This window comes from Micropterus dolomieu, linkage group LG14 (assembly GCF_021292245.1).
Source record: "Micropterus dolomieu isolate WLL.071019.BEF.003 ecotype Adirondacks linkage group LG14, ASM2129224v1, whole genome shotgun sequence".
Classification (NCBI taxonomy): Eukaryota; Metazoa; Chordata; class Actinopteri; order Centrarchiformes; family Centrarchidae; genus Micropterus; species Micropterus dolomieu.
In genome coordinates this window covers 2,680,416-2,691,659 of record NC_060163.1, presented here as the reverse complement: position 1 = coordinate 2,691,659, position 11,244 = coordinate 2,680,416, and the positions used below count along the sequence as shown (strand labels likewise).

The window sequence follows — 11,244 nt, the reverse complement described above, 5'->3', positions numbered from 1 at the left end:
CTTGAAGCTTTAATTGGTTATTCTGATTTTCTACGGTAAATAATATCTACAGTTATGCCTTTCAGTCAGGAGACAAGGAAGCATTCAACACCGCTAGCATTCATTGGAATCATATATTTTCACAAATGTGATTTCAATGTAACCTTTTCTTTTAGCTCTGTTTTGGTCATATCAAGGTGTTTAGCAGCAATCATGTTCACCAGCTGTTTTCTAACATTTGCTAATGTTACACTCAAAATGAAGACATGGTGGTTTCAGGTGCCAGAGAGTTTTATTTTACTGTAAATATAACACAAAGACAGTCTTGAATGAACATCGGCTTCATCTGCTCTTATGTTGACTGTCTTACATTTACGACTGGGCTAACTCCCTTGTAAAATGGGATTACAGTGCCAGTCACTAAAATACCAAAACCTCAACTGCCGCCTGCTAGCGGGTATAAGTATAGCTCTACTGCTTCTGAAAGGAAGTTCAGGTTTCCCCAGTTTTAATAGTGACACAAGGCACTATCTACTGTTTGGCAGTACAGTGGGTTTGACCTGGGAAACAAGGTTGATGAGAGTATAAAGAGTGAACCAAAACGAGTTTTGGGCCATAAAACCAAAAGAATGAACCAAAGGACAATAAAATGACCTTTACATCAAAGTTGTTGGGTGACAATTCTTTGTAGGTTTGTAACTTTGAGCCTCCCCTTTCACATTACATGTACTAATTTAATTAAGCTATTCTGTTGTGTTCCCCAAATTTCTCCAAATTGTTACCATAGATATTTAGCATGTCAGGATGGGACTTATAGTATATGACACTAAAGCTGTCTTTATGCTTCACTTTGCAGCAGGGACTGAGCTTTATGCTCCATTGACAGTTTACCAACAATGGTACTCAGTGGAAGTGTATGAAGCTCATAGTGAAGCACTTTGAAGGAATGAGTGCGACAGCTGCTGGGGGAATCCTACTACACCATAAGGTCACATGGTACACAGAAACACATACTCTATCCCTCTGATCCCTCCACCCCTCCCCTTCCCTCCGTCTCTTACTAATGCTGTGTACAGCGAGGGAGGGAAAAAGTGGGAGGGTTATAGAGGAAGGAGAGGAGGGGGAGAAGCTGGGAGGGAGAGAGAGCAGAGCAAGCAAGAGGAGGAAAAGGAGAGGCAGTGAGTGGTGTGAGCCCAGATTACAACCAACCAGATACCGAAGCAGGAAAGACAGGAGCGTGGAGGAGAGAATACAGGGATACAAGCTCCTGACATACACACTCCTTCTGTGTCAGTTGAAAAGAAAAACAGAGGTGATTCCATGCAGGTTTTCATCAGGAAGAGGGAAGGAGAGTGACAAGGAGGGGAAGAAAAAGAAAGACGAGGAGTACTCTATATCCAAGAGCGAGCTTTTCAGAGGACAGTGCTGTCACAGAGGAGGAGGAGGTGTGGTGTGTGTGAGAGTGTGGGTTTACAGCAAATCGGCGGCACAAGTGATACGACACTGAAGTATGTATGTGAAGTGAACTCCCACACCAAGCCCCTCATCATCAAAACCCCAACGTCATCTGCCAAGAACCAACCTGAGCTTTCACAAGCCATGCTGAGGACCGGGAGCCAGCCGAAGTCTTACTGAACACCATGGCCCAGGTGAGGACAGGCTCACACACATGCACAGCTTCACACAGTGTCTTCAAAGCATGCGTGTTGATGCATATGAATTTGAATGCAGCAGCAAACTTGGTTATTAATGTAACAGGGGTAATTGAAAGACATCAACACATTTTCTAAACCAAAATATGCTCCATTTCTTTTCTTTGTCTCTCTCATACTGCTTCTCACACTATCAAGAAGAACACAGGCAATATCCTAATGTCTGCCAGAGGTGTACCTGAGAAAAGTCTTGTGTATTACTTTACTTTGACCTACAGGCATCCCTGCAGCTCTTATGCAGAACAACTCACAGTGAGGGCAGAAAGAAGCTCAAATGTCACCAACAAATTACAGAAGTAAGATCTGTTTTGCAGTTGGCTTAATGTGTGTACAACCATACTAGGATCATGTAATAATGAAGTGCTTAAAAAACTGCACTCTGGCAAAATGTGGCAAAAACAAGTGTTTACATTTCTGAGAGTTTGTACATCATTACTGTAATAATAAATAATAGATAATGGATCATTCTTTTTGTTTTTTATTACATAAGACCATTTTTGAACACCTTGAGCTTCTAAATGTTCCTACGTCAGTTGACTGACAACTGAGAGCTGATGTTGATGGGAAACAAGCTATGAACTTCTGTGGTACGCCCTAACAGGAGAAAGTCATTCTGACATACATTTCTACAGTATAGCGACTTGATTATAGTGATTTTCACATTGTTTGATTTCTGTAATTTCTGATGAATACATAGTATTCTACTGTGAAATAGTATACTGTGGCCCTATGCAGAACCAAAAAAGCTGCCTTTCTGTCAGGAGACAAGGAAAAATTCAACACCGCTAGCATTCATTTGGAATCATATAGTTTCACAAATGGGATTTCAACATAATTTTTTCTTTTAGCTCTGTTTTGGTGTCCAGCTTCCGGGAGATATATCAAGGTGTTTAGCAGCAAGCATGTTCACCAGCTATTTGCTAACATTTGCTAATGTTACACCCAAAATGAAGACATGGTGGTTTCAGGTGCCAGAGAGTTTTATTTCACTGTAAACATAACACAAAGAACAGTCTTGAATGAATATTGGCTTCATCTGCTGTTATGTTATCTGCTGACAGGAGAAAGTCAGACTGACATACAGACTACAAACATTGTTACAACATTTATAACAAGTAGTATTAGCTATTAAAGCACTGTTATGTAAGATGTGTTTTTTGTGCAATTTGGTGCCCCTGCAGTTTCATAGTGTAATTCACTGCTGTCATAAATGACAACAGCTGCACAAGTGCATTTATTATGATGACATTACTTATGATCAAAAACTAGCAAGTCGACAACTTTGCTAACGCAGCCAAACATCAAGCAAGACACAGCAATATTACTGACTAGTCCAACATAAAAATGCCAGCTCAGCGTCTATCTAGATGCCTGTCACTCTTTTTCTTTTTCTCTTCTTAGCCTACAACGTCGTGAAACTTCGGTGGCACACTAGCTAATAAAGCTAGACAGCTAACAACGCAAGAGCACTTAGAGTGAGTGCTCTTGCAGGAGGCCAGCTTGGCATCTGTCTTGCATCCTATCAGCTCTTTTAGCTCACGCCAATGATTAACAGCTAGTCCAATAGTTACTCTGGTTTGTCTGGTCTCTTGCTCAGTCATTCCCTAATTTTTCTCTTCCTCATTTTTTATAGCTAGCTTGCGTCGTGTTAGTGGGATGTGGTGCCGTAAAGCATTAAGCCGTTGTCGCGAAAGGAGTGTTCCATTACAAAATTCAACATTTAAAAGCTTAAAGGGTGGCTTTTTATACCTCAACCCTACTTTCCCATGTTTCTGTGTCTAAGTGAGAACACGCTGTAGTTAGCAGCAGTGAAACAGGGCTAAAGGGCAATTACGCACCGTCATATAATAATAATACGTCCACTAAAGTACTTGTTAACTTATACTTGGTAAATTATAAGAGTGAATATATCGCCAACCTCTAGCTATTGGTGGTAATTTTGGCTATAATTATTAATTGGAGTTCCAAAGTGATAGTTAAGTATATTTTATGAGACTAAATCTATAAGACTCAGTTTTCTTGTCTTTAGTGCTGCCCGAGGTGAATTTAGTTAAATTCTATTAGTAATTATTAACTAATAATAATAATTATAATTATAATTATATTATTTACTGGAAGTATCGATGCCATTTAAACCCTAATTGCCAACATGCCAATTTTAGCTCTCTGGTCTACCACTGCCTCAGTCAGTTAGTTTGTTTGTGTGTTTGTGTGACTTAGTGTTTTTAACCCTTTTAAATCACCAACGTCACAGCCAAAACAGACCAAAACACCAGAGTCATACAATAACACAATCCAACCCACTGAGGCAGCGTTAGGCCATTAAGTCCCTTGTTGTGCAAGGTAAAATTACTGTTTATTCTGTCTGTGTTATGCATGTGTGTGTATTAGACAACTGTGGTCTTTTCATAGTTGGTGGTCAGCCAATAAGAAAAAGAGGGCATGGGAGGTCTGTAAGGTCTTTATGGTGTGTGGTGTGTGGTGGATATAAAGGACAGTGTATTCCTTAAAATAGAGCAGACATTGAATGTGTTAGGGTGGAACAACTCTGTCTGCCTGGCTGAATAATGGAGAAACTATGTAGTCACAGTCTGAAAGGTGCATTGTGTTTTGGGGGGTTGTACATTTGTGTGTGGAAATGTCAGGATATCCTGCTCTTGCTCTTGTGGAAGTTTATGTGAAACAAACATGGATTATCAGGTAGGACTGGACTACTACCACAGCACAGGCATTTGCTTTCCTACCAGGAGTGAGAGGGGCATATAGATCAATCAACATGTGATAAAGGGGAACTCCACCTATTTTCCACATTAAAGTGTATTTACAGGTGTTGTGGAGTACTAAAATTTCAACCAGGGAGGACACAAGTTAAGCTTATGCAGAAGCTTTATTTGATAGGCAATATCAATAAGAGCAATGTAAAGGGATAGAGCCAATCAAAGACAACCGTAGGTAGCCGCACATGGGGCCTTGGCACTGGTGGTGGTGGAGGCCGAAGCCAGCAGTGAGAAACAAAATAGGTAAGGTTGTTTTAATGTTCTTATGCTAAGATGATCATTGGATGATAGGAAAGCCTGCATCCAAAACCTAGTGAAATAATGGTTGACATTTGTCTTCAACTTACACTTGAAAAAAGTTTATATAGTATCAAGTAAACTGTCCTGCCCATCACCTTATCTTTAATAACCAAATTTTGTGGATTGTTTTCAAAAATATTTGTTTATATTTTGTGTTTATGTTAAAAAACATGAGACAATAAATCATTATTAGATTGATTTGACTTTGATATTGATCAAAAAGTGTAGTATTGGCTGGGCTCGGTTATTAAATATTGGCATAACATATTGACTGTGGCATTTTGACCTTTGTCTAGATCTCACCAACAGCAACTGTCCATAAACTTTGTTTTTACTGCTTTAACATGAGCTGCAAACGTTAGCATCCGTGATTGACTTTCACATTTTTGCTTACCAGCCACTGTGGGAAGTGTTTTTTCAAAGTTATAGCCACTGCCAAAGTAAGTAGCCACTATATTTAGGATCAGTTTTGGCTCTTCGAAAACAACTATTTGTTGTTCCTTTTTTTCATCAGCCTACACAAGTCTCATGTTTCACCTGTGAGACTGCCTATCTTCATCATCTGATGTGAAACATCTGATTTCCACACAGTGTGCATCCTGTTCGTAGTTCAGTTATAAAATCCCTGTCGCTGACAGTCTGTTTCTATGACCCTTCACCACGTCCATCACAGTTAGTTGGTGGTTTGTGGTCATTATGATACATTATGATGTTTGTAAAGTTTACAGCCTGCCATGCTGTTGCTCCAGCATTGCTCTGTGTATAATGACAAAAGTGCAGTGATCTGGGTTAGCTTAGCTCTTATCCCGGCTCTCTTCCTGAGGAGATTGCACCACTTGTGGCAGTGTTTAGTCCGGCTGGTTTATCTTCCCAAGATCTGCTGCACTTAATACGATCCCTGCGCTCTTTCTTACACTAGAGTGTTTTTCTGTCGTAGGCATATATTTGCTGAGCCCCGGCCAGGTCTCTGCAACAATGTGGGCACGATAGTCTCTCAATTCCGTTGCTTGGTCAATATGAGTCCCATTTTGTCCAGACCGGCTCTTTAGGAACAGAATTAAGTCCAAGCTGGGTCTGGCTCTCTTTCCTCTTTGGGCCGGGTGGATCGTGGTCTGCTGCACTTTAATCCAAAAACCCCGTCTTCATCTTCCAATAACTGTATTTATGTCAGAGGTAACTCATGTTTTGGCAATAAAGCCGGAAAAAACAGATAAAAACAAAAGTGTAGAGAAGTTTGAAGGAGCCACCGGCTGCTGCTTCTACAAGCACTGCCAGTTGCCACAGCAAAAAAAACATTATATAATAACATGGATTCATTATTCCTCCTAAATAAAGACACTAACAGTCCAAAACCATCAGTGTCAATCTTCAGAAATGCTTACATATCAAATTGTAGTGTGAACTGTAGGAAAGCTAATACACAAGTTACAGTATGAGCATAAAATGGAGGATAATAGACTTGAAGCCAAAAAAGACCTTCACAAGTGAAATTTGATTAGTAACCCTAACCCTCCTTTAACAATATTGATTGTTAAAGGAGTGTATCTGTTCCCGGGCTCTATAGATTAGAAATTGGCTTATTTGCATAAAGTTTAAGAGGTCCTAGTTAGGACAACATAAATTTAACAACCAATGTTTTTTTCTAGTGAGGAAAGCATGACAAATAGTGTATTTGTCATACAGCCAAACAAACTGCATTGTAGCCTGACTAGCAGTTTTGCTAAGAATTAAGTTTATCTATGTATTGTTTAGGGTTTAGGGAAATGAAGTGGTCAAGGTTAGTGTTTTCTCATAAATAGAAATGCAAGTATGTGGGTCTAGTTTTAAGGACGTACATATGTAACAAGATGTTTGTATTTTAAAGATATTCAACACACTCAGTAATCACACTATAATATCCTGCTTTGGTTTGGTGATCATTTGATACTTGTTTTTAAATGTGATCAAGTTTGTTACTGAGTTCAAACCATAAAGGCACAAACACCCTCCAGAAACAATATGAAGTGAGATACAAAAGCATTGCGGGCTATTCTTACATCCAGGCCTGTAATCGACATCCCAGCACCGGACCTGGCTGTTATCAGCACTCAGCAGAGCAGAGTGGGGGGGGCAGGAGGAGGGAGAAATGGAAGGGGGGCTGACAAATTATAATGACAATTCCCAATTACTTCATGCTTCTTAAATGTTTTCATGTGACAGACAGACCTATTTGGTCACATTTAGTCCATCTGACATTTAGTCCAAGTCTTCAGCTGCTGTAGATTTCGTCTTTGTGTAGATGTCTGACAGGACACAGTGGAGAGTATAATGTATTTTGATAGTGATTACTTAAACATTCTCTTACTTGGAGAACTGCCATTGAGTTCTGCTGTAGTAAAACTGAATCATTTAGATGTTTCCCAAATTCTGATAACCACTGAATTACACTGAAAAGTTTTTTATGTACTTGTAGTCTACTTTATATTTTTAACCATGCTAAAGGAGTGGATCAAGGAATGGTTTTGGTCATTTAACAACTTTGATCCAACCTGAAATGGAATCACCATGGAATTTGTGACAGACATTAATCTTCCTAATAACTTTAGTGATCCACTGAATTTTATCTAGCACCACCATCACTGAAATTTTAAATTGCCCAATACTTTGGTTTATGATCAAATACTACTGCAAAACGAATTCCATTCCGCTGACCTGACATGAGCCTCAGCTGTACCTGCTGGTAATTGGCAAATGTTTGCATACTAACATGCCAAACGAAGGCGGTGAACATAATCCCTGGCTAACATCAGCATGTTAGCATTTCCATTGACAATGGTATTTATCTCAAATTGTTCTTGCACTATGGCACCACTGTCTTTGTTCCGTGAGCAACACAGCTCCGGTCAAAGTGTCTTCACCAGGGTAAGTAACATCAAAATATAAACAAAATATTTTTTGTCCAGTGAGAGTTATTCCTGATAAAAAATGGCATTGTTTTCATTTACAGATTAATTTATTTAATTTCCTCACCCACCATAGTTAAACTGGAAAGGTCATAATGAAACTGGTGGCCTTGATCAAATGGTAGATATTCGGGTCGATGTAGTCAGTCACCGACCCTGAGTCTAGGTTCTGCTCGAGGTGTCTGCCAGTTAAAGAGAGTTATTCCTCGCCACTGTCACCAAGTGTTTGCTCATGGTGGGAATTGTTGGGTCTCTATAAATAATATTACAAAAGAGTACGGTTTAGACCTGCTCTATATAAAAAAAGAGATAAATGAGATGATTTGAGATAACTTCTCTTGTGAATTAGCACTATATAAATAAAACATAATTTAATTTAATTTTAGTTTTAATAACTTCTCACAACACAGGGACAGAGGCAGATCTGTCTGATTTTAATGGTAAAACTGAAGAGTAAAAAACATGTGGTATCATGCATGTTGGCTTTATCTGTAAGACGAATGACAGACAGACATTTAAAAATGCTTCAAAAACACACTCTCGTCTTTTAAAAAATATTTTTTTATTATGCATTGTCATGTTTGTGAAAGCAGGATTTGAAATAATTTTAATAATATTTATTTATATTCAGTAATATTCAGTTTTGTTAAACTTGGATGGTCAGTTTGACTTTGATTAAGTTATATGGCTTAATTTCAATTATGTCAGTTTATTTAATACTAAAACAACATGCCTTTATGATGTTACCGTTATATTATAACAAAATACCTCTTACCTCTAGGATTTTTCACTGAGCTTCAGTCTGTCCCACAACTCTGTCTTCATTCAAGCAGAAAGACCATTAATGGGATCTACCTATTAAAGCTTCACTGAACTAGTAGGATTTTTTTTTCCTGCCACCAGAACAAACCTGCCTCAGACAAACAAAGATGAGGACATTTGTGGCTAAAATGCCATGCAAGACATAAATCATATTCACTTTCATTTTTAAAAATAGGCTCTGCCTTGTAAAACTCAGCTGTTTTTAATTTTATTGCTGCTTGACTGCAGATCATTCTTTCTAATTAAGTGCCTGGTTTCAACTCGAGTTTCTCTGCACTGTATTCAGAGGACTATGTGCAACAGTTCTCATTTCAAATGTTTTTCAAATGGTCTTTCACATTAGAGCCCTTAGAGCAACTTAAAAGAACTGCAGTTTTGGTGGTAGTGAGTATTTCAGTGTTCTTTCAGGAAACTGTTGCACAGATAAAATAGCAAGACACGATCATTGTTTTGAAGTATCAGACAAAAAGCATTTGATTACTGATACATCAGAAACATAGGACACTGCAGTGAAAGTTCAGAGAATGATAGAGTGACTTCACTTACAGTAAGTTAGAGGTTGACAGGATGAATTAAAAAAAAGCTCCTCAGGGGGTTATGGTTAAATAATAACAAATAATGGTGAGTTTCTGAGGTAATGCAAGTGTGGCATTGAGGCGCGCAGTTTATACCATCATTCGCCAAACCCTACTGCCTACTCCCATCCTAACTCCCAGACACAGGTCTTCAACCTTAATGTCAGTAAGACCAAGGAAGCTGCTGTTGAACCAGGCGGCAACGTGATTGATTGCTGAGATAAGGGCTGTTAACATCCTGCTTGAGCTATACTCTACCGTCGCCTCTTGAGGTAGGAAGTGTTATTATGAGAAAGGATGGCCTGGGGCTAGCTGGTTAGCATGCTAAAGAATATCCCCTAGGGGGATCGATGAAGTCATTCCGATTCTGATTCTGATTCAGTAGATCTCACGGCAACACAGGAAATAGATGGTTACTATTTCACATTCTGTTGATGTTTTTTGAATGTTTTAAACAAAGATTCTGGCCATTGTACCATTTGTACCATTGTACCATTTTATACAGACTCGTTGGATCCCTGATCGACAGGCTCATGTTCAGGTCGCACAGGTGTCTCAGTAGAAGATAAGGCTGGACTGTTTTAAAAACAGAGGAGAAATACATAAAATGTACACAGACATGTGTTGGCCTTGTCTAGATGACCATTAACTTTTTCAAGGAGAATGAGAATGGCTTCCTTTATACCTAGGCTAGTCTGGTAGGCAAACTGCATGGGGTCACAGAGCTTAGTTATTTGTGATTTAAGTTCTCACTAGATGCTCCATGCGTTTGCGTTATAGAGGTGTGAGGGTGATGGGTCTAAAATCTAAATCTAAAATAAAGCAATTTTGAGTGCTGGGACACTAGTTACCATTTTCCAGCCTGGGGGCAAATTATTGTTGAGGGACAATTTGATTAGCTGGGTGAAGATGGCACATTCTTTCAAGGCCTTTACCTTTAGCACATCTCTTGACTTGCTGGAGGAATTACCCTAACCCTAACCCAAAATTACTTCCTGTCCCTTTAATATCACAGGGGAGGTGTCATTTCTGCACAGACACAGACAGTCTAATTCAGGTCATTTGAAATACTGACAGGGTTATCACATTGTTGAGGGGCAGCTTTGTGTTTCCTTCCCATCATTGTGTTCAATCCTCTTCAGGCATCTCTTGAATTGCCATTCTTCAGCTCCTCCTCAACCTTGTCTTGGTAGTGTATTTTTGCTTTATACCGTAAAACTTCAATTAATAGCCGAGTCCCAAACAGCCGCCTGCCTCCTTTACTGGCCTGGTGTGGGGACACATTTTAACAAATAAACGCCTGCCTTAATTAAACGCCTGGTCTGGTTTTTACAGAAGTTCTTTGGATGTATAAAACCTCTTAAACCCTGCGGGGTCGCCGCTTTACCTGCTTCTAAGCTGCTTAGATCCGCAATACAAATAGGCTATTAATGCTTAAAGGTATGATCAATGTGTCAATATAGACATGCTGCACATCATTAGACCGGTTAGATTCTCCACAATACCACTGTTAAGTTCATTTAACGGAAACAACAAGACCCAAAGTGTAATTCTTCTAGACTTACCGGTGTAACCTGCATGGCTACAAGAGAGGAAAACGGGGAAAGAAGTGCTGAATCACCTCACGTTAACTTAGAACCGCTTGTTAAGTCCGAATGTGTCCGTTCCTTGATTATTTATATTCCTTTAGTCTGTAAGGGTCCACTGATAAAGCGCTGTGAGATGACTGTTGTTGTGATTTGGCGCTATATAAATAAAATTGAATTGAAATTGAATTGAATCGATCAAAAGAATCAGAACAGCTTTTCAGAAAAACTTCAAGTTGTGAATCCTGTCATGTGAGGTCCATCGCTCTCTGTCTGCTAACTTCTCCCATCCTGCACCCAGTTGTTGTTTTCGTGAGGTTGCTGCCTTCAAAATAAAAGCGCTTAAACCGTCTGTCGAAGCTAGATCAAATGAACGACGTGTATTTGATAAAGTATTATTCTGTTTGAAATAAATAAACTGTTTCATAGTAGTTCCAGTTTTGTGCAAAAAGAATTAAAGGCCTGTCCCATATGGACGCCGGTCCCAAATGAAGGCAGGGTCAAGTCAGTGATTTCAGCAAATAAAAGCCTGGGCTATTAACTTTTATGGT

The 11,244-nt window shown here is 39.2% G+C and overlaps 2 protein-coding genes across 2 annotated transcripts in view; one reads left to right on the top strand and one right to left on the bottom strand.

Moving 5' to 3' along the window:
- The window catches only part of tmem94 (transmembrane protein 94), a 339,697-nt gene that overhangs the window by 238,289 nt on the left and 90,164 nt on the right, over positions 1-11,244 (bottom strand). The gene's annotated exons all lie outside the window — the stretch shown is intronic.
- Positions 1-11,244, top strand: part of acbd4 (acyl-CoA binding domain containing 4) — a 62,949-nt gene that overhangs the window by 36,777 nt on the left and 14,928 nt on the right. The gene's annotated exons all lie outside the window — the stretch shown is intronic.